Here is an 18713-nt window from a genome sequence, read left to right as displayed (position 1 = left end):
AGCAAGGAATTCAACTGGGATTGTAACGGCACAAATGAAGCATGACCCCAGGCCTCAGGGAAGTGCACTGCTCACACTCCCGATGTCTCCATGGACAATGGCAGCTAAGGACCAAGACCATCCCTCTGTTTCCTCCCATGCGGTCTATGAACGTGCAGGATCACAGATGTCGGGACACACAGACCTTTAGGTCCTACCTCAGGACCTTCTGGCTTAGAATTCCCATTTAATGAGGCCCCTAAGCACATGCAAATCCAGCTAGCCCTACTCTAAACAGCACAGAAGAGCTAAAGGTGAACTTAAGGAGATCTCCTGAGTCATGCCTCAGAGTCTTCACAGACTGTCGTGGCTCACATCTCACAAGTTAGGGCTCCATTAAACTCGTAGCCGATTTGACCACTACCTGTGCTCAGAACACGCCTGCGTTCTCTGCTTCTGTTACATACTCATGGATATTTGCTGATGCCAGGTGATTTGAGGGGAAAGGTCTGGGATGCAATCTGTTTGCTGATCTACAGGAAGCAGCTGGCACTCTGCCTGGCCCTCCAACCCATGACCAATTTGGAACACGTCCACAGAAGGTCGAGGCATTTGGACAAAGTCCAGCCCACAGCACTGACTTCAAGGGAGAAAACAGCCAGAGGACTGACTTCGAGAGGCTGAGGAGGTGGAGGGGGGCCTCTAATATGTCACCCAGGGTCGGGATCCACTGAGCTGGATTGACAGCAGCGACTGGGAAAAGAAAATTGTAACTCCATGTGACAAAAGTCTCTGTGGAGCAAAGGGAAGTGCCTATTTGTTCCCGCTGTCATATCCAAGCACCATCACACATAAATTTTTATACTGGGTTTTGGCACAAACAGTGAACCAGCAGCATTCACACTTGTAAGATCAGAAACCTCACATTCAGAAGCTAAGTCATCCTCCTAGATGCCCATAATTCTGTCCACTCACCCATCTCCCCATCTGTCCATCCATCTACTCATCCACACACCTACTCACCCACCCATCCACCCACCTACTTGCCCAGCCACCCATTTATCTATACACTAACCTTCTTATCCTTCTACAAACCCACCCATGCATCCACCCGCCCACCCATGCACTCATCCACCCATCCATCCATCCATCCATCCATCCATCCATCCACCCATCCATCCATCCATCCATCCATCCATCCACCCACCCACCCATCCATCCATCCACCCACCCATCCATCCACCCATCCATCCACCCACCCATCCATCCATCCATCCATCCATCCATCCATCCATCCATCCACTCATCCATCCACCCATCCATCCATCCATCCACCATCCTTCCATCCATCCACCCACCCAGGCATCCCAGCAGAGACACCAGTGTGGGATGACACAGCCATGGTTTCCTACCTGCTGTCCACCTCCTCCCAGGTGAGTGCAGGTAGTCCACAGATTATGACAGATAGTGACAGGTTTTAAAGGCACAAAGATTGATCCATGGGCTATTGACAAATCTTCCCCAGGAATCCATGTTAGAAATGCAGGTGATAGAGAGAAAAGGGGTGGAGCTTAGCCACTCGTGGTCACTTCCATAGCTTTCTACTCGCCTGTCAGTCACCAGGGCCAGCAGAAGCAGCTCATACAAACAGTGAAGGTATGAGGGAGCTGGTCTCCACTTTTGGAGAATCTACATAGCCCAAGAACACAGACTAGGCTTGGAAGGGCCACAAGGGAAGAGCTGCCAATGACAGTGTGAGAAGATCGGGGCTTGAGCTGCCTGAATCCTGGTGTTATGGAGAGGATTCTGGGAGGATGGCTTCAAAACTGGTTACAGGTTAGAGGGAAGGTTAGGATGGTCATATCTTGAGTTGCTCATTTCTGCGTTTCCTCATTTTTCTATAAACTAGATGACATGATGTCATCGCACAAATCAAACACCTCCAACAGATTAAGGAAACCCACAAATCTCAACAGGAAATTCCTAAAGGTGAGCATGTCTAGGAGTCACACATGGGGAACCAACTTGTCATTGAAGAGCTTGCCTCTGAGATCAGTGTCGACATGCAGGAAGGGCAGACACATTCACAGATGGATGGATACCTTTATTTGGGACAGTATGATGCTAGGAGTAAGCCCATGCTGTAACTCTGGTATTGACAGTGCTCAAATAGGAAACACCAAAATTAAGAACTTTCTAGAACAATATGTAAAAAATTTGGAAAGAGGCTTTTTTAAATTTTTTTTTTTTTAAGCGTGGCTACAACTCTAGAACTCTCAATGAAAACATGCTGCTAAATGTGACTACATGTGAGTGTACCTCTTCTGTTCAGGAAGAAAGATGGCCAGTCAAGGTGAAGAGCAAACTGACAGCTGATGAGACTCTTCACGAGCACGTCGGAGGAGAGCCATCCTGACAGAAATAGTGAGAGGGATGCATAAATAACTCGGATCAAAAGCAGCCCATAAATATATGAACTAGATGCAAAAATAACAATGACATTTAAAAAATATTTTAGAATCGCAAATATTATGAAGGTCAAGAAGTTCTCATGGTTGGTCAATCAAGGGTCTCATAGTAAAACTACAGGTGCAGCAGGGACATAGTACACACCTGTGGACACCCCCCTTCGTGTAAGGGTGGCTGAGGCAGGAGGGTCAGGTGTTCAGGGCCAGTCTGGGCTACATACCTAGACTCTGCCTCAAAACCAAAACAAGACAAAAAGGAAGAATGAACAAAAGACAATGTTACTTACAAAACTAAAGAACTAGGGGGAAATAATGCAGTGAAATCTACACGCTCACTGAAGACTGGCTGTGTAAGCTGTGACATGTAAGTTTAAAAGTCACACAGTAACAAAACAGCTGTATTCGTGCCTCTCCATAGAGAGCGATTGTGTCTGCAGTGTATTATCCACCAAATGGACAATTTCAGGACCCTGAGAAACTCCTGGGGTCCATTTACCAGGGCAGTTACGGGTGCTGGTGCCTTAAACATCACCTCCCTGTGTGTGTTTCGGAAGGAGGCGACCACGTGTCTTTTGGGCTCCTGTCCTCACTGACTTTGGCCTGAGGGAAGGCACCAGGCCCAGTCAGTTCTGTTCTGGAGAGAAGGGTGTGGAGCGAACGTGGCTACGGTGCTGTTCAGGTGGGGAGTACGGTGGCCTTCGGCTGTCCCTGTCTGTTGTCTGGGCTGTGAGATCTGTTGTCTACTCTGGGACCTGTATCACTTCCCCCAGAAGGAAGAAAAATGTGCCAGAGAAGCACAGGGTTGTGCAGAGAAGGCCTGCCGTCCCACGCTTGCCGTTTTTGAGGAAGTCCAAAGCAATTCTCAAACCAGGGCAGGATCTGGAAACAGTGCTGGGCTGTGCCGTGACCGCCCGCTGCTCCTAGGGTAACTAACCTTTCAGGCTATGCCTTCAGACTGCCATGTTCAAAGAACACCACATGACCTCCAGAGGCGCCTGGGGGCAGGAAGAATGGCCCCTGGCTTTTCTCAGAAAGATGAACTGTTTCTCCGGGAGGTCTGAGCTCTGACCTGGGGGCTGAGCTGGAGACAGCCTGGCCTGGAGGCACACGGGGCCTGTTCTCTTCCCGCCTCCCTTCCCTGGACTCTGGTCACTGTGAGGCTGAGGAGTCTGCCTTGCTTCATACAGCCTTCCTCTTTACCCTTTCTCCTCTGGTCTCAGCCATACAAGGATCAAAGAAAGATGGGCTGATCAGATGTCGAAACAGATGCCCTGAAGGACAAGTCCCTGCCCAGGATCAGCCAGAACGTGAGTGGAGCCCAGGGCTCAGAAACAAATCTCCAACCTTCGGGAACTTTGCTGGAGGCTTGGACTGGGTAAGTGGTGGCCTGTCTGTCCTGACTGTCCCTTGCTGTCTGAGTTGCTTCGATGTCACAAAGATGACAAAAGGCAGATGTGAAACGTAGCTTCCTGGAAATCCTGTTTTGGGCTCCTGGTGTTTTTAAGACCTCTGTTACCATCCACTCCTTTCATCCTCCTCTCCGAGGGAGGAAAGTCTGGTCGTATCTGCCCCCTCCTGTAGGACAGTTTGGAATCGGGGGATCCCTGGAACCACTAGAGACCGAACATGGGAACTGGCTCAGTGACTCCCAGAAGTCAATCAGAGAGAGAAAAAAAAATGGAGATGGGTCTTGTCCTACCCTGCAGCCAACTGTCTGGGGGAAACATCAGGGGCTTAGAGATGGGTCCCCTGAGCCAACCAAGGCCGCCAGGGAGCTGAGCGTCAATGTGTTTCTTATTAGCAAGCTGTGGTGGCCCCGCTAAGCAAAAGAGCAGGGTGGTAATAAAACAAAGGCCCGCAGGGCCAGCACTCTGAGGCTGTGCTGGGGAGGAGGCTTACTAGGCAAGAGGGCTTCACCAGAGCACATCGTCAGGCCAACAGGAGGCCCCGCAGGCGAATGCGCTGCAGCCTGTGAGACCTGAATAATAATCCAGCATCCCTCCCGAGCAAACCTGGACCTTTCAGCAAACAGCACAGGGTCTGTGCTCACCTGTGAATCCTTCCCGGAAGTCACCGATGCTGTGAAGCAGCTTACATTGCTCGTTTCTTCTGGGAGGGGATTCTCCATGAGGGTGTGCACACAGCAGAGGACAGTGTGGTCCAGGAGGCTGGCGAGTATATTTGCTGGAGGCCTCCCTTGGGCTGGACAGTCTGGAAGCTTACCTGCCACAGACTGAGAAGACGGTGTCCTGTGCATCCTTCTGTCATCCTGGGTGTCTAATCCTGCCAGCACCTACCCGCAAGGCTGGGGGAGGCATTGATCCTTCAGTAATAAAAGTCAGCAGTAAAAGAAACAACATCTTGCCCAGCGGAGCCCTTTGTTTTACAGAGAAGGAAACTGAGGCTAAGAGAGGGGACATGGCAGGCCTAGTTCTCAAGCCCAGGTGGTGGCTGTGCTGGATGTGACCATGTCTGGCTCTGGCCCAATGTCCTCCGATCCTCATGGGCGTGTGAGGAGCCCAGCCCTTCCCTCAAAGGAGCACAGAAGTTTCCATGAGACCTGAAAGGGGATGTCCCTAAAGATGGAGCTGGAAGGAGCCTGGTAATCAAACACAGCCATCACCAGAGTCCAGCCATTTGGGGAGAATGTCTCTGTGGCTCTCTCTAGTGACCACTGAGTATAGCTGGTGTCCAGCAAATAGGAGGTTAAGTCATTGTTACTTGCTGGTCACATGACCTTGGACAAGGATTCTCACTACAGCATTTTAGTTTGTCTGGTGATGGTAACTTCCCCTCACTGTGGAGAGAAGGTGACATTTCAAATTAGAAGAGGACTTGGGTGGCCTTTGAGGGTCACCTACAGCCTTAGGTCTAGGTTGTCTCTCAGGAGAAGGTAGCATCCCCTGGGTCAGCCAGTTCTTGTGTGTGTGTGTGTGTGTGTGTGTGTGTGTACATGTATGGAGGCTGGAGATCAATGTCAGGTATCTTCCTCAACTGCTCTCCATCTTAACCTTTGAGACAAGGTTTCCCACTGAACTAGTACTTACTGGTTGGCTAGACAGACTAACCAGCAAGCTCTGGGTATCTGTCTGTCTCAACTGCTAGGGTTTCAGACTTCAGTGACCATGCCAAACTAAGTTGGGAGTGGCCATCCTGGTCTCTGGAGGAGTTAAAATGTATTTATTTATTTAGTCTTCAACTGTCTTTAACTGTTCTCTCTCTTGTGGCTGGCATCACACCTGTCTCCTGCCACCATATGCTGCGCGTTCCTTTTGGGAAGCTGCCCGATCACATGGCATCCGTAGTCTGGAAGCAGAGAGCAAACAGGAAGTAGGGCCAGGATAGACAATCTGAAAGCCCACCCCCAGCAACGTACATCCTTCCGCAAAGCGACAACTCCCTAAAGGTTCCATCAAGTTATGGAGAGCTACCAGCTGAAGACCAAGTGTTTGAACCCTGGAGCCTGTGGGGGACACACTGAAGATATAACATCACACTGGAGTTGTAACACTGTCCTGTAGGAGGCCTTGTTTAATGGGGCTGTGGCAAAAGTGCGGCTGGAGAGTGCCGACATGCAGAAGACTCCAAAGCCAGGCTCGTTGGCAGTTGCGCCTCGGAGGTGATCACGCGCATTCTTCCTTTTGAGGGTCTGTGACAACATGCAGCTACTGCAGAGATGTCGGCTGTCCCCTGGTGCCACTGACCACAGAGGCAGTAGATAAAGCAAAGGTGTTTCGAGGCTAAATGGCTAAAACAATAAGGCTGAATTGAAACTAGAAATTTAACCCTGACAAATTCAAGAAGACACCAGAACCTTTGGAAGGGACCGTCTTCAACTGTCTCTAACTGTTGTCCCTTAGAAGTGCCACTCTAAGGAGACAGGGGAGAGGGCTGCTGCGGGCACAGTGCCTCCAGACATCAGCCTGTGGAATGAGCCCAAGCCGGAGAGCAGGGCGTACTCAGGGAGCCGGCCGGTGTTCTTGCAGGGGACTGGGGAGGGTGAGGGTGGGCAGAGCACCAGCTGTGGAAGCATGCTTGAGGAGCATGCTGGGTCAGCAAGGAATGCGCTTCCACTTGCAAGGTGGCCGAGTATAGACAGGCTAGGAGGGCAGTGAGGGCTGTGCAGGTGGCCGTGGGGGCTGTGGCAGAAGGAGATGGGAGTCGAATGTGATGAGCTTGTTTGTAGACTGAAGGTGTGGGATTCAGTCTTAAACCTTATCCTTCCTACTGGTTTCTGCAGACAGCTTTGACAGTTGTGTTGCTGGAATGGAGGAGGGGAGGGAGCAGGGCTGGGGGGATAAGTGAAAAGACATTGTGTCTTTTTATTCATAGGTCTTTAAAGCAAGGGCCAAATGCCCTTGCATCCCCAGAGACCTCTCTGCAGATGGAGTCTCCAGGCAGGGTGAGCCTCCGGGCTGGAAGCTGAGACCTGCCCCTCCTCCACCCCACCCAGTTCCCTCCAGCTCTTGCTACCACTCAGCCAGTTCCATTTCCATCGTCGTCTGTCACTTCGTTCTCTCGCACTCGGTCTCCTTTCAGAGTTCCCTGAGTTTTATTGAGAACAGGGAGCAGATGCTTTCTAAAATCGCCTTCCCCCTGTCGTGAGCAGTAAGCATACCATTCACGCGCTTGCATGGAGATGGACAGATAGACAGACATGCAAAGTCAGCGCCCCTCTGCATGGCCTGTGTGGTGGTACGTGGTGTCCTTGGGCGGGGCTGGTGGATTCTGCTCCTCTTGCACTGGCTGCAGGGAACCTCACTTCTTGGGAAGGGCTCCACCTGCCCAGTGTCTGGTTCTCTGTGGTTTATCTGCAGAAGATAAAGGGCCCCTAGCCCCACGCAGGAACACAATCCCATCCTTCAGCCAACCCACCAGAAAGAGATCACTTCCTCAGTCACCAAGGCTACCATTCATCTCTTGTCAGGATAGAGACCAAGGCTTGAGAGGCCCCACACCCACACCTGAACTTCTGACTATGAATAGAGTCCATATTTCTCACGCGGTTTGCTTCTGCCCAGAGCCTACAGCTCTCTCTATAGTAACTTCAGAAGGGTAAGGACTGAAGTAGCTCTAGTACACTAGTGTGTGCTCACACAGGAACAGCCTCTGCTCTGTCAGAGCCTTCCACCCCGCTGACCTTGGCTCACCTCATAGACGAAGCCATTGAGGATGTCAGTCAGCTTCATTTCCTAAATGAGGAACTGACCCTGAAGGTGGCCAGTGCTTGCCTGGGTTGGCAGCGGGCAGTGAGGAGCAAACCAGGCCCTGTGTGGAGTCAGGCATGCTGTGCTGTCCAGCAAATGGGAGAGGCTGGGACTTGGGCTTCTCCCTAGGAGAGACTTCCCAGTGAAAACCCAAGTTCTAGACAAAGCTGGTGCCCCATGCCGCTTCCTCTGCCAGCCTTAGCTGGCCTGGGGGACTGCTTTGTCATCCAGAACAGGACAAAACCCCGACTCTGACCAAACATTCAAAGCTTATAGCCTCTTCTTTGGCTTCAGAGGTTCTGGATACCATTCCACAGCTGAGGGTCTTTCTCTAGGAAATGAGAGACTCGGTCCCCTCAGACAACACTAGACAGCTCCCTGCTTACCGTGGAGGTTTGGGGCAGAGGTTGATGTAGTCAATTGTCTGCTTAGGAACTTGAACTTGAAGAATAAAAAGAGAGAAGCGAGGCAGAGCAGCAGCCGATGCAAAGATAGGCATCTGAGAAGCGCTGTCTTGTTCCTGGCATATTTAAAACACTTTATTATGTATATAATTCCGGGCATACAAAATGCGATCGCGGACCTTCATGCATCCTGCTCCCAGTTTGAAGTTGACACAGAGCCAGTCTCCCCCCTTTCCTTATTTCGACCTCCCTCACGACTCTTCCTTCCTCTGTATTCCTCAGAAACACTTAAGTCATCATGTGGCATCTCCTGCAAATGCTTCCATGTGCGTTTCTAAAAATAAGGACCTGTATTTTTAGACGTGATAATGGGTTTCAAGACAGTCAGAAATTCTAACAGCACCAGCCTCAGGTTGGGTCTGTTCCTCGGTGTCTCCCAAGTGCTGACTTGCTCCTTCCATTCACTTGAATCAGAATCTGAGGACACCGAGTCTGATGGGTGACGCTCGTTATGTCTCTTTCAATCGACCGGGTTTCCTCTACGTGTTTTCCCCCCCTTTACCACCAATTTGTGAGGGGAAAAAAATCTCAATATTCTTTTTGTGTTTTCATCATTGTGTTCTGAGTCAAGAGAGAAAGAAAAGAAGTCACATCCAGTGTCGCTCCTGATTCTTGATGAGTGTGATTGTGTGTGTGTGTGTGTGTGTGTGTGTGTGTGTGTGTGTGTGTGTGTTCATACACCACAGTAAGCATGTGGAAGTCAGAAGGCAGTGTGCAGGAGGAGTATGCTCTCTCCTTCTATCATTTTGGTCCTGGGGATGGACGGCGGGTTGTCAATCCTGGTGGCAAGCACTTTTATACCCACTGATGCGTCTCACCAGCCCTTGGAGGTCATATTCTCGGCTGTCACTGGCATCATGGCTTTCGTTGGCAGGACAGGGTTACTCATCTAAAGTCACCTTTCAAGGGTCACAGAGCACACACCTGTCTCCCTCGTACCCTGGGAGCACCTCAGGGACAGCCTAACTGCTTCTTTACTGCAACTCGCCTGCCTTGCAAAGCGTTGGCTTTTGAGGAGCAGTCGGGGGATGCTTGCTTTAGTTCTTACTGCTGGGAATAAAGGAGGGGAACACAGCTCATACTTGTCCCTCAGCTGCCCCAGACCCATCGATGCCAAGTCAAAAGGAGGAGCCTGCTTCTAGAAAATGAACAGCAGCAACAAATGTCCCTGATAACCATCGCTGATGACCTTGATAAACACACTTAAAATCACTGAAGGACACCACAGAACTATCAAAGTAAAAACCAAGGGATCAAGATCCTGGAGCGGGGAGCTGGAGAGACCCTCAGCAGTCAAAGAGCACTGGCTGCTCTTCTGGAGGACCTGGGTTCGGTTCCCAGCATCCACATGGTGCTCACTACCACCCATGACTCCAGTTCCGGGGGCTCCAATGCCTCTGTGGGCACCAGGCACAGACATGGATAATATGCACAGAATGAAAACAACGTTTCGTGGGAGATGGTTTTTGAAAGCACAGTGGGGACCGGTGAGGTGACTCAGAAGGGAGGGTGCTCGCCTCCAAGCCGGATGACCTGCACTCAGTCTCTGGGCCCCACATGATGGAAGGAGGGAACCAACTACCCAAAGCTGTGCCCTGACCTTCACAAGCCTACTGTAGCATGCAGACAGCCACTCACCAACACCTCTGTACCTACACACACACACACACACACACACACACACACACACACACACAAACACATACACACACACAGAGTAAATAAATTTAAAAATTAAGTTCAGGGGGTTGGAGAGATGGCCCAGTGGGTGAGAGCACTGACTGCTCTTCCAGAAGACCCAGGTTCAATTCCCAGCACCCACATGGCAGCTCACAACTGTCTATAACTCCAAGATCTGACCCCCTCACACAGATACACAAGCAGGCAAAATACTAATGCAATTAAAAAATAAATAAATAAAAAATTAAGTTCAATTTATATGCAATTAGAGCCCTGGGGAGTAGGTAGGGCAGGAGGATTCAATAGAACAAAGCAGTATTTGGATGTTTACTGGTCCAGAATTTTCCAACCACCAAACACATTATCCCAGTCTGCTTTCGACTGCTGTGATAAACACCAAGACCCAAAGCAACTTGGGGAAGAAAGAATTTATTCCATTTTACACCTTACATCATGAGAAGAAGTCAAGGCAGGAACCTGGAGGTAGGAGCTGATGCAGAGGCCATGGAGGAGTGCTGCTTACTGGCTTGCTCCCCATGGCTTGTTCAGCCTGCTTTCTTATATAGAACCCAGGACCACCTGCCCAGGGGCTGCACTGGCCCCTCCCACATCAGTCATTATTCAAGAAGTTCAAATGTTGCACAGATTTTCCTGCAGGCCAAGGTGATGGGACATTTTCTTGCTTGAGGTTCCCTTTTCTCAGGTAACCCTAGTTTGTGACACATTGACAAGAAAACAAAACAAAACCTAGCTAATGCATACATTAAACCAAAAACCAAGAAAAGTTACAGACCCCAAGAAGACTGTTAAAGAAATCCAAAGCTAGACATACTACAGTAAAGCTACTAAAAGCAAACAAACAAACAAAACCCTTAAGGAAAATGGACTCCACTCACCCAGTGGGATGACCAACCAGTATAAAAAACAAATATGAAGAATAGACACTGGCCATAGTGTGGGGAAGCTGGGACCGTCTCCACTGTTGGTGGGAATATACAATCGGATAGCTGCTAGAAAAAGCAACATGTTGGTTCTTCAAGAAATGAAAAGTGTGTTTGCCATGCAATCCTGAAATTCTGTCTTTAGGTGTATCCTCCAAAACCAGGAGAAATCATCCCAAGGAGATCCACACATATTGGTGTTTACAGCAGTATGTGTACAGCAGCTCAGATGTGAGTCATCTCAATGCCCAGGAGATGCACAGACTACCAAAATGTGGTCCATCCACACAGTGAGCTGTCACACAGCCTTAGAAGGAACAGGGGACATTCTGAGATGTGGTGACACATCAGTGGGCCCCAAGAACACAGTCACAGAAGGACAAACACTGAGTCTGCTCACGAGGGTCCAGATGGAGTCAAACTGCAGACAGGAGCCAGAATGGTGGGTGCTAAGGGCACAGGCAGGGCCAGGGGGTGCTAAATCGGGACACAGATGGCTGAATTGTGTGCCCAAAACAACTGAGGTGGTACATCTTGTATTGTGTACCTCCAAAGCTGAGAGGGTGTTGGGAGGAAATTCGGAGGAGAAGGGAAGAGGGGAACGTCATTTTCAAAGAAATAAACTTGACCGCTGTTCTCAGCAGAGAAAGAGTAGAAATCAGAGGGCTGTAAGTGAATGCCGTCATTCAAGTGCTGAGAAAAAGAATTACCAACTCAGAATTCTATGCCTGTGACAACCATCTGAGCACCAAGGTAAGCCAGAGGAATCTTCAAATAAAGTCTGAGAAAATGTGCAGCCAAAACACATGAACCAACAGTAACGCACAGGAGAAGTCTCCTACGGGAGGGAAATGATTCAGGATGGGGCTTTGAATGAGGAAGGGACAAACGCCTGGGTCAGTCTGGAATGCCCAGTCAGACAGAATGCTTAGAATAATCAAATTAGAAGAGAAAGCAGCCATGGCATAGGAGTGAGTGGACCCACAAATGGACCTTTGAGTTGCTTGCAAAATGCTTTACTTATTTACTTATTTATGTGTGTGTGTGTTTGTGTGTTGTATGCACGTGTGCTGGTATATGTGTGCAGGTGTGTGCACCCGTGCACTCACATGCAGAGGTCAGAGAATGACTTTGAGTGTCCTCCTCTACTGCTGTCTTCCTGATTCCCTGAGGACAGGGTCCCGCTGAACCTAGAACTTTCCCTTTTTTGGCTAGGCTGGCTGGCCAGCAAGCTCCTTTGATCCCTCTGTCTCTGTCCTACCTCTCAGCTCCAGTGCCTGGGCTACAGGCACACACATCCATGTCCAGCTTTTTACGTGAGTGCTCAGAATCTGAAATAAGGCTCTCAGGCCTGCATGGCAAGCAGCCTTGCCCAGTGAACCATCTTCTCACCCCATTATTTTTTTAGTATATAAAATCATACTTACATAAAATAAATACTAAAGTGTTTAACTGTATATAAGTAATTGGATAACAGATATGTATTTTATTTCACACATTTTCTTCCAGAATTTTATAATTGAAGAATGTATTTCTTCTGCTTGAAACCTGTGAAGCCCTCCCTAAAGGAATTGAAGGGATATGGGATTAAGGAGTTGGTAGGAGGGAAAATATAATATAAAGAAGAAGCCTGACACCAAGGCAAAGAAGGGGAGGGTGAGAAAACATGATGGGAAAAGAGGAAAAAGAAGACAAGAGACAGCTTCAAGAGCCAGAACGGGAGAACTACTCCATGCCACTGTTGACTTGCACAGGGTCTATCCAGAACTTCTGCCCTTCACGAGAAAAATGAGCAGAAAGACGGGGGGTGTAGCTCAGTGCAATGCAGAGCACTGGTCTAGCCTGCGGGAGGCCCTGGGTTAGATCCCTACCACCACAGGGAGGGAGACAGCACAGGACTCCAATAAGCCACTGACAAAAGGGCCCACAGACCCAAGGAGTCACAGGAAAGCGCAAACAGAAGCCTTTCTGTGGTGGCAGAGAGAAGGAAATCCACTCTCAATGGTCACTGGAGTGGGTGGAGCCTGGAGCCCCAGGTGCTCCAGCTGGCAGTGAGGTGGCAGGTGTGACTGCCTCCCAGTGTCACACCCTGAGCTTCACACCCAGAGAGGCATCCCCACAGCAGGATGGATCCATGGTAGCATCCAGGTTCCAAGCCACAGCAGCAGGATATGCCGCTGATGCACCCAGGGTGCAGCTCTTACAGAGGCTGTGGACAGGTAATGCACTGTAGCTTTCTGCTCAGGAAGAGCTCACAGAGGGTGTCAAAGCCAAGGATGGTGCTTCTAAAAGACCCAAGGCCTCGGGTACCTAGAAAAACTCTTCTTACTGGAGCGTGTCACCCCAATGTGTGTGTCACACTCTGACATTTTGGCAATGTTCTGTATAGAAGTTAAACTTCAACAAAGGAGTTTATTTAAAAACATTAAAAGAGGTCAAGAGTTGTTGTAGGGCTGTGGTCGTTTAACTGCAAATATTCCAGGAAATTCCTCATTAAAAATATGGTCTGGTGGAAGATGTGGTAACTACATTAGGACACGACTCCAGATAGCCCGGTGCTGGCTGCTAGGGGTCAGGGTGTGCACGCCACAGGGACCCTTCACAGGCTGCAGAGTTCTGGCTGTCCACCCTACTCTGGACAACTCTGATCAGGAGTGTAACCCATGTTGGGAGGGAGAACTTGTCTTGGTCCTGAGGAGTGACCCATCTATGGAGTAGTCCTGTTGGGTGTCCAGCCTTCTTAGCGGCCCTGGGCCTGTGGGTGAGCTTATTTCATTATCTGTGTGTCTGGACTTGCTAGCCAGGCTGACTTGAGATGACTATGGAACAGTCCAGATGAGCTGGAAGCCAGGTCCAACTTGGCGTTGGACAAGATGAGGGACAGACATCTAATACCGGGTCCCCTTCAGGAATTTGGGGACAGTAACTAAGCTAAGCAATGTCTCTCCAGCTCATGTTTTAGAACAAGCCACATCTTCTAGAAAGGCTCTAGGAGGAATTGAACAGCCAAATGATCCAGGGGTTCCCTGAGGAAGGCAAGTGGGGATGCTCCCAACATACTGGGGCCTGGAGTGCTGAGCTCCTTGGGGACTCTAGGCTCTGAACACTAAGAGCCACAGCATCTTAGCAATGTCCCTAGTTCTTGTTCCTCAGTCCACACCTCCTGTGAGTGGGCCCCTCTGCATCCAAACCTTATCCCTATCAGCAGAGTGCAAACATATTTGGGACGCCAAGCATCTCATGCGCAGGCGTGGTTTTCATAGCTTTGGAATGGATAGATGTTGGGAGCATCGTCCTCACTAGTCTATGGACCAAGTGGTGCTGATGGTGGTATCTGAGGGGGAAGCGCTCCAAAGGCCAGGCCATTGAGGCTCCAGTGTTATGGTTTGTGGAAGCTTCTGATGGAGACTTGTTACTCATTGTGTTTAGTGTGGCATGGCCCTAATCCTTTGACTTACATAGCTAACCAATCTGGCTGCTCTTAGCAATGATTCCGTGCTTTAGAGAGGGGTATAATTCAACAGTAAAGCAATGAGGAGTAACAGAAACCATGCCGAACTGCTGAGCCATTTCTCCAGCCCCATTCTAAACTTCTTTCATGAAATTTATCTTTTAGATTAACTAATTAACTAAATTTTGAGAAAGGGTGTCACAATGTAGCTCAATGCATAACTTTTTTTTTTTTTAATATTTACCACTTTCTTCTCTTCCTGAAATGGTATTCAGTATGTTTCTAAAGTGTAGACTTCTTCCACTGATTGTTCTCTGCTGGTCATGATACGTGTTGAGGCCTCATGTCTACAAAGTAGAGGATGATATTTACTCTGCTATTCATGTATCAATGCGTAAACCTCTCAGACCAAGCGTCTCCATGGAAACCATCTTTATGCCTTCATTGAGAGTACATTTCTTCTGCGAGCATAAGATAAAATGTGTCAAATGCACCATAACTATTTATGGTTCTTCTGAATGTTTTACCATATTTAGCTTCTGCAAAATTGTAAGACTTCTCAATTTAATTCCTTTCTGGTTCAGAGTGTAAATTTATCCCATTAAAAATAGGTGCTCTCTTAAGAGATTTCCCCCACAAACCAAGATATACCAAAGGAAAGCCACAAAAATCTCAATTTTAAATCTTATACACAAGAGAGGTTTCATCTGTGTAACATGATCTGCTCTCCCTCTGAATTTGTGCCATTTACATTTAATATAATTACTGTAACGTCTTTCTATTTGTTTCGTGTTTGTCCCATCTGTTCTGTTCCTCTCACTTTTTATTCATCAAGTGCTCTCTGTGTGTCCATGGTTGGGGAAACTCACTATGTAGCCCAGGATTGTCTTGAACTTTTCACCTTTCAGGTCTCTGAGAGCTGGGATTACAGACTTACAATACCACACCCAGATCAAATACTTTTTGAAGTTATTCCAAACATAAATTTTATGTTTTCTCTTAGAGGATTGCTAGAAATTGTCCCTTGCATCCATTTGATGTAGTGCCTCAGCTTCTAACAGCAGTGGCACCACACCCAGAGCAGTGTTAGCCATGAAGGTGCTCTGAAGATCCATGAGGATGTGCTGGAAGGAGAGTCAGGATAGAGGGCAGACTTAGCCACTGCACACAGATCCTCTAAAGCGTCATGCTCAGGCCACAGTCCCTGTCACAGGATAGTCCAGCCAAGAAGAGCACAGAAAGAGAACACTGTTAACTTGCTCCTGCCTCATTGCATTCCCTTGAAAGGTGACCCTAACTTAAGGCTCCCTGTGGCCTGAAGGAGACCAGGCAACATGGTCTCAGAGCTGTGCCTAGGCTCCTCCACCCTACACTTTCCCCTTTCCTCTCCCTTCGTGCTGGTGGTAGGCCAGCATCATGGTTGAAAGAGGTTTATCACCTGCTCTGCTCCCTTCCCTGACCGTCCACAGATGTGTCCCTAGCAAACCTTCTGCAGGTCTGATGTGGTGTTGGCTTCTTGGAGCTAGCAAGACAGAAGAGCCTTACAGAAATATAATTCCTTTTGCCAAAGTCTGCTATTTTGACGTTAATAGGAAGCTCAAAATCCTGACATGCATGGTCATCACTGCTGTTGAAACATTGTGTCCTTTACTTTTGCACCTGCATGTGACTTTCCCTGGTTCCTCTTTCCTGTTGCATCCTGGCCTTGGGATGGTCTTCTTCATCAGTCTGACGAACAAGGTTCTTTTGCTGTTTCTTAAACTGTGAGTTTTCTGACAAGGAACTCCCCTTGCTTTCGCTTTTCTGAGCACAGTTATTTTTACCTAAATTAAACAAACAAAAAACTTTAAAATTATATTTGTGTGTGTGTGTGTGTGTGTGTGTGTGTGTGTGTGTGTGTGTGTGCACCTGTATGTGACCATGTGTATGGCACCAAATGTGCACCACAGCATATATGTGGCAGACAGAGGACAACTTTCAGAACTCAGTTCTCTCCTTCTATCTTGCGGGTCTTGGGGATCAAACGTAGGCTGTCAACCTTTGGCAGTCAGCACCCTGAGTCACTGATCCTTCTCCCTGGCCCTGGTTTTTTTTTTTTTTTTTCCTACTTTTCCCTTCACATAGACTTTTGAGTTTGCCAAATCCTCTCCAACTTCCTTCTTCAGAGCACCCTGTGGCCTCGAGGACACCAATATTACCCAGTACCGCTGCTTCTCTCATGCCAGAGTTTTCTGGTTATTTTTAAATCCATGGAATATATTGATTAGGTTCAGATGTTGTGGTTTTCAGTTCTAGGAGGTCTACATGACTTTTAGAGGGTTTTTTTGTCTATTGAAATCCTTTAGATTCTATTTTGTATATTTTGCCTACTTAACACATTAGACAAAGTTACCTAAAAATGTCACTTGCTAGCTCCGATACTTGAATTAGCAGTAAGTCCTCTTTTCTTTCCTGTGGATGAAAAACCTACAAAGGAACCTTAAGTAATATATTCCCCCAGGAGTTTGGAGTTTCTAGGGCACTTTCCTATTTTGGAGGACTTGCGTCTTTTCCATTTTCTTCCTGAGTTGGTTTCTTCCCAGTATTTTGAATAGTTATAAAAGTAACAGGGTTTTGCTGCTGGGATGGCTGTGGGCTGGAGGATTTGAGGAGCAGGAGCTTCCTGGAGCCCGGCGTCCCTGGCTCTTCTCTCCCGCTGCGGTCTTCGGATCTGCCGCTTCTAGCTTTGTTTCTAATCATTGCATTAGCTGAAGTCTTCAAAGTGAAGTTCTTCAACGCTCCATTTAGTTAACACTCCGAGTAAAGATTTCAAAATGTTTTTATAATGTGCCATCAATAGCATGATAGGACATTTGGGTTGATTTCCAGAACTCAGATGTTCATAAAATTAAACTTATGACAGGCGATAAAGGGACGCCGTGTGCTGCTGTGGGACCATGTTAGCATTCGACGTAACTTGATCGCAGATGTGTGTGGTTCAGCTTCTCTCTCTGTCTCTGTTTCTCTCCCTTCCTCCCTCCATCCCTCCCTTCCTCCTTCCCTCCCTCTCTGTCTCTGTCTGTCTGTATCTCTCTCTCTTTCTCTCTCTGTGGTGTCTATGTGTGTGTGTGTGTGTGTGTGTGTGTGTGTGTGTGTGTACTCTGTGTACCCACCTGGCTAGGCTACAGTGTGCTCAGATTTATGGTTCCTGGGTGTCTGGGATGGTGTGTCCAGATAGACGTTTGAGAGAATGAGCTAAGTAGTGTAGACCGCCCTTCCCAGGGGCTTTATCCAGTCACAGAGCGCCTGAGCCAAACGCAAAGGGTAGGAAGGAGGGACCGATTCCTTGTCCTGACCCACAGCATGGGTGAGCTGGCTCAGCTCACTCTCTCCGCTCTGGAAAGGGAGAGATGTTCACTGGCTCCCCTGTTCTCAGGCCTCCCTCCTGAGAGAGCTCACACCACAGGCCGCAGCTGAGCTCCTGCTTCCAGCAGATGGTGGAGCTACACAGCCTCAGTGACCAGGGCGCTCTCTCTTCCCCTCTCTCTAGAAGCCCCAGATACATGCATACGTATATACATGCATACATATGTATATGTATATGTGATTTTAAGTTTTAACAACTAACTTGTTCGACAAGATTCTGAGTTATGTTCAGATAATCTCTCATAGCTTATTTGACAGGACGCGGAGTTCTAATCACCCACTGACCACGTGGGCTCTCATCCTCAGGCCTCCTGACCAGCAGGAGTGGTGTCAGCATGCTGTGCACACACCCTCCGTGTCCCTGCAGAATCGCTGGCTCATTTGCTTGGGGAGCGTCCTTCAAAGCTTGAACCACACTCATGGCATCACCAGATGTGCTGTGTTCTCCAAGGGAGGTATTTCTCTAGGATTCACCCTGATGCCACAACTGACTGTCAAAAGCAGGACTCTTGGCTAGGACTGACTGCACCTGAGGGTGCTGATGGAGTGGCTGGGAAAGCGGACATCTCGATTGTTCTGCTGATCTCGGCATCCCGACATCTCTACCATTCTGCTGTTCTCAGAGTCCTGCTGAGGGGGCCATGCCCGGCTGCTCTCCCTCCTTCTGATGTGCGCACATGGAAGCTGGGAGTTTTAATGAGCAGACAGACTTAGAAGAATGAACTGATCTAAATAAAGAGGAACGTTTTACAGAGAACAGACCAATGTGCCTTCTCTGTCTGCATGTTCTATGTCATGATTCTTGGCTGTTGTTTATGAATAACAACTAATATCTCTTTCTGTGTCTCTATGTCTGTCTGTCTCTCTGTCTGTGTCTGTGTCTGTGTCTGTGTCTGTCTCTGTCTCTGTCTCTGTCTCTCTCTCTCTCTCTCTCTCTCTCTCTCTCTCTCTGTGTGTGTGTGTGTGTGTGTGTGTGTGTGTGTGTGTGTGTGTGTGTGTGTGTTCAAGTGCATATGTGGAGGCCAAAGGACAAATCTGGCTGTCATCCCCTGGAATACCATCCACTTCCTTTGAGACAAGATCCCTGACTTCTCTGGAGCTTGCCAATTGATCTGTAT

General features: G+C 48.5%; 1 long non-coding RNA gene across 1 annotated transcript; it reads left to right on the top strand.

Moving 5' to 3' along the window:
• Nucleotides 1-1244: 1244 nt before the first annotated feature.
• LOC143268273 (uncharacterized) lies at nt 1245-18352 on the top strand. The gene is made up of 3 exons (XR_013043985.1): nt 1245-3822; nt 10885-11492; nt 17854-18352. It is a non-coding gene; the product is annotated as an uncharacterized LOC143268273 (long non-coding RNA).
• Nucleotides 18353-18713: the final 361 nt, after the last annotated feature.

The sequence above is a fragment of the Peromyscus maniculatus genome, chromosome 13, assembly GCF_049852395.1.
Source record: "Peromyscus maniculatus bairdii isolate BWxNUB_F1_BW_parent chromosome 13, HU_Pman_BW_mat_3.1, whole genome shotgun sequence".
Classification (NCBI taxonomy): Eukaryota; Metazoa; Chordata; class Mammalia; order Rodentia; family Cricetidae; genus Peromyscus; species Peromyscus maniculatus.
This window is presented reverse-complemented; position numbering and strand designations above follow the sequence as displayed.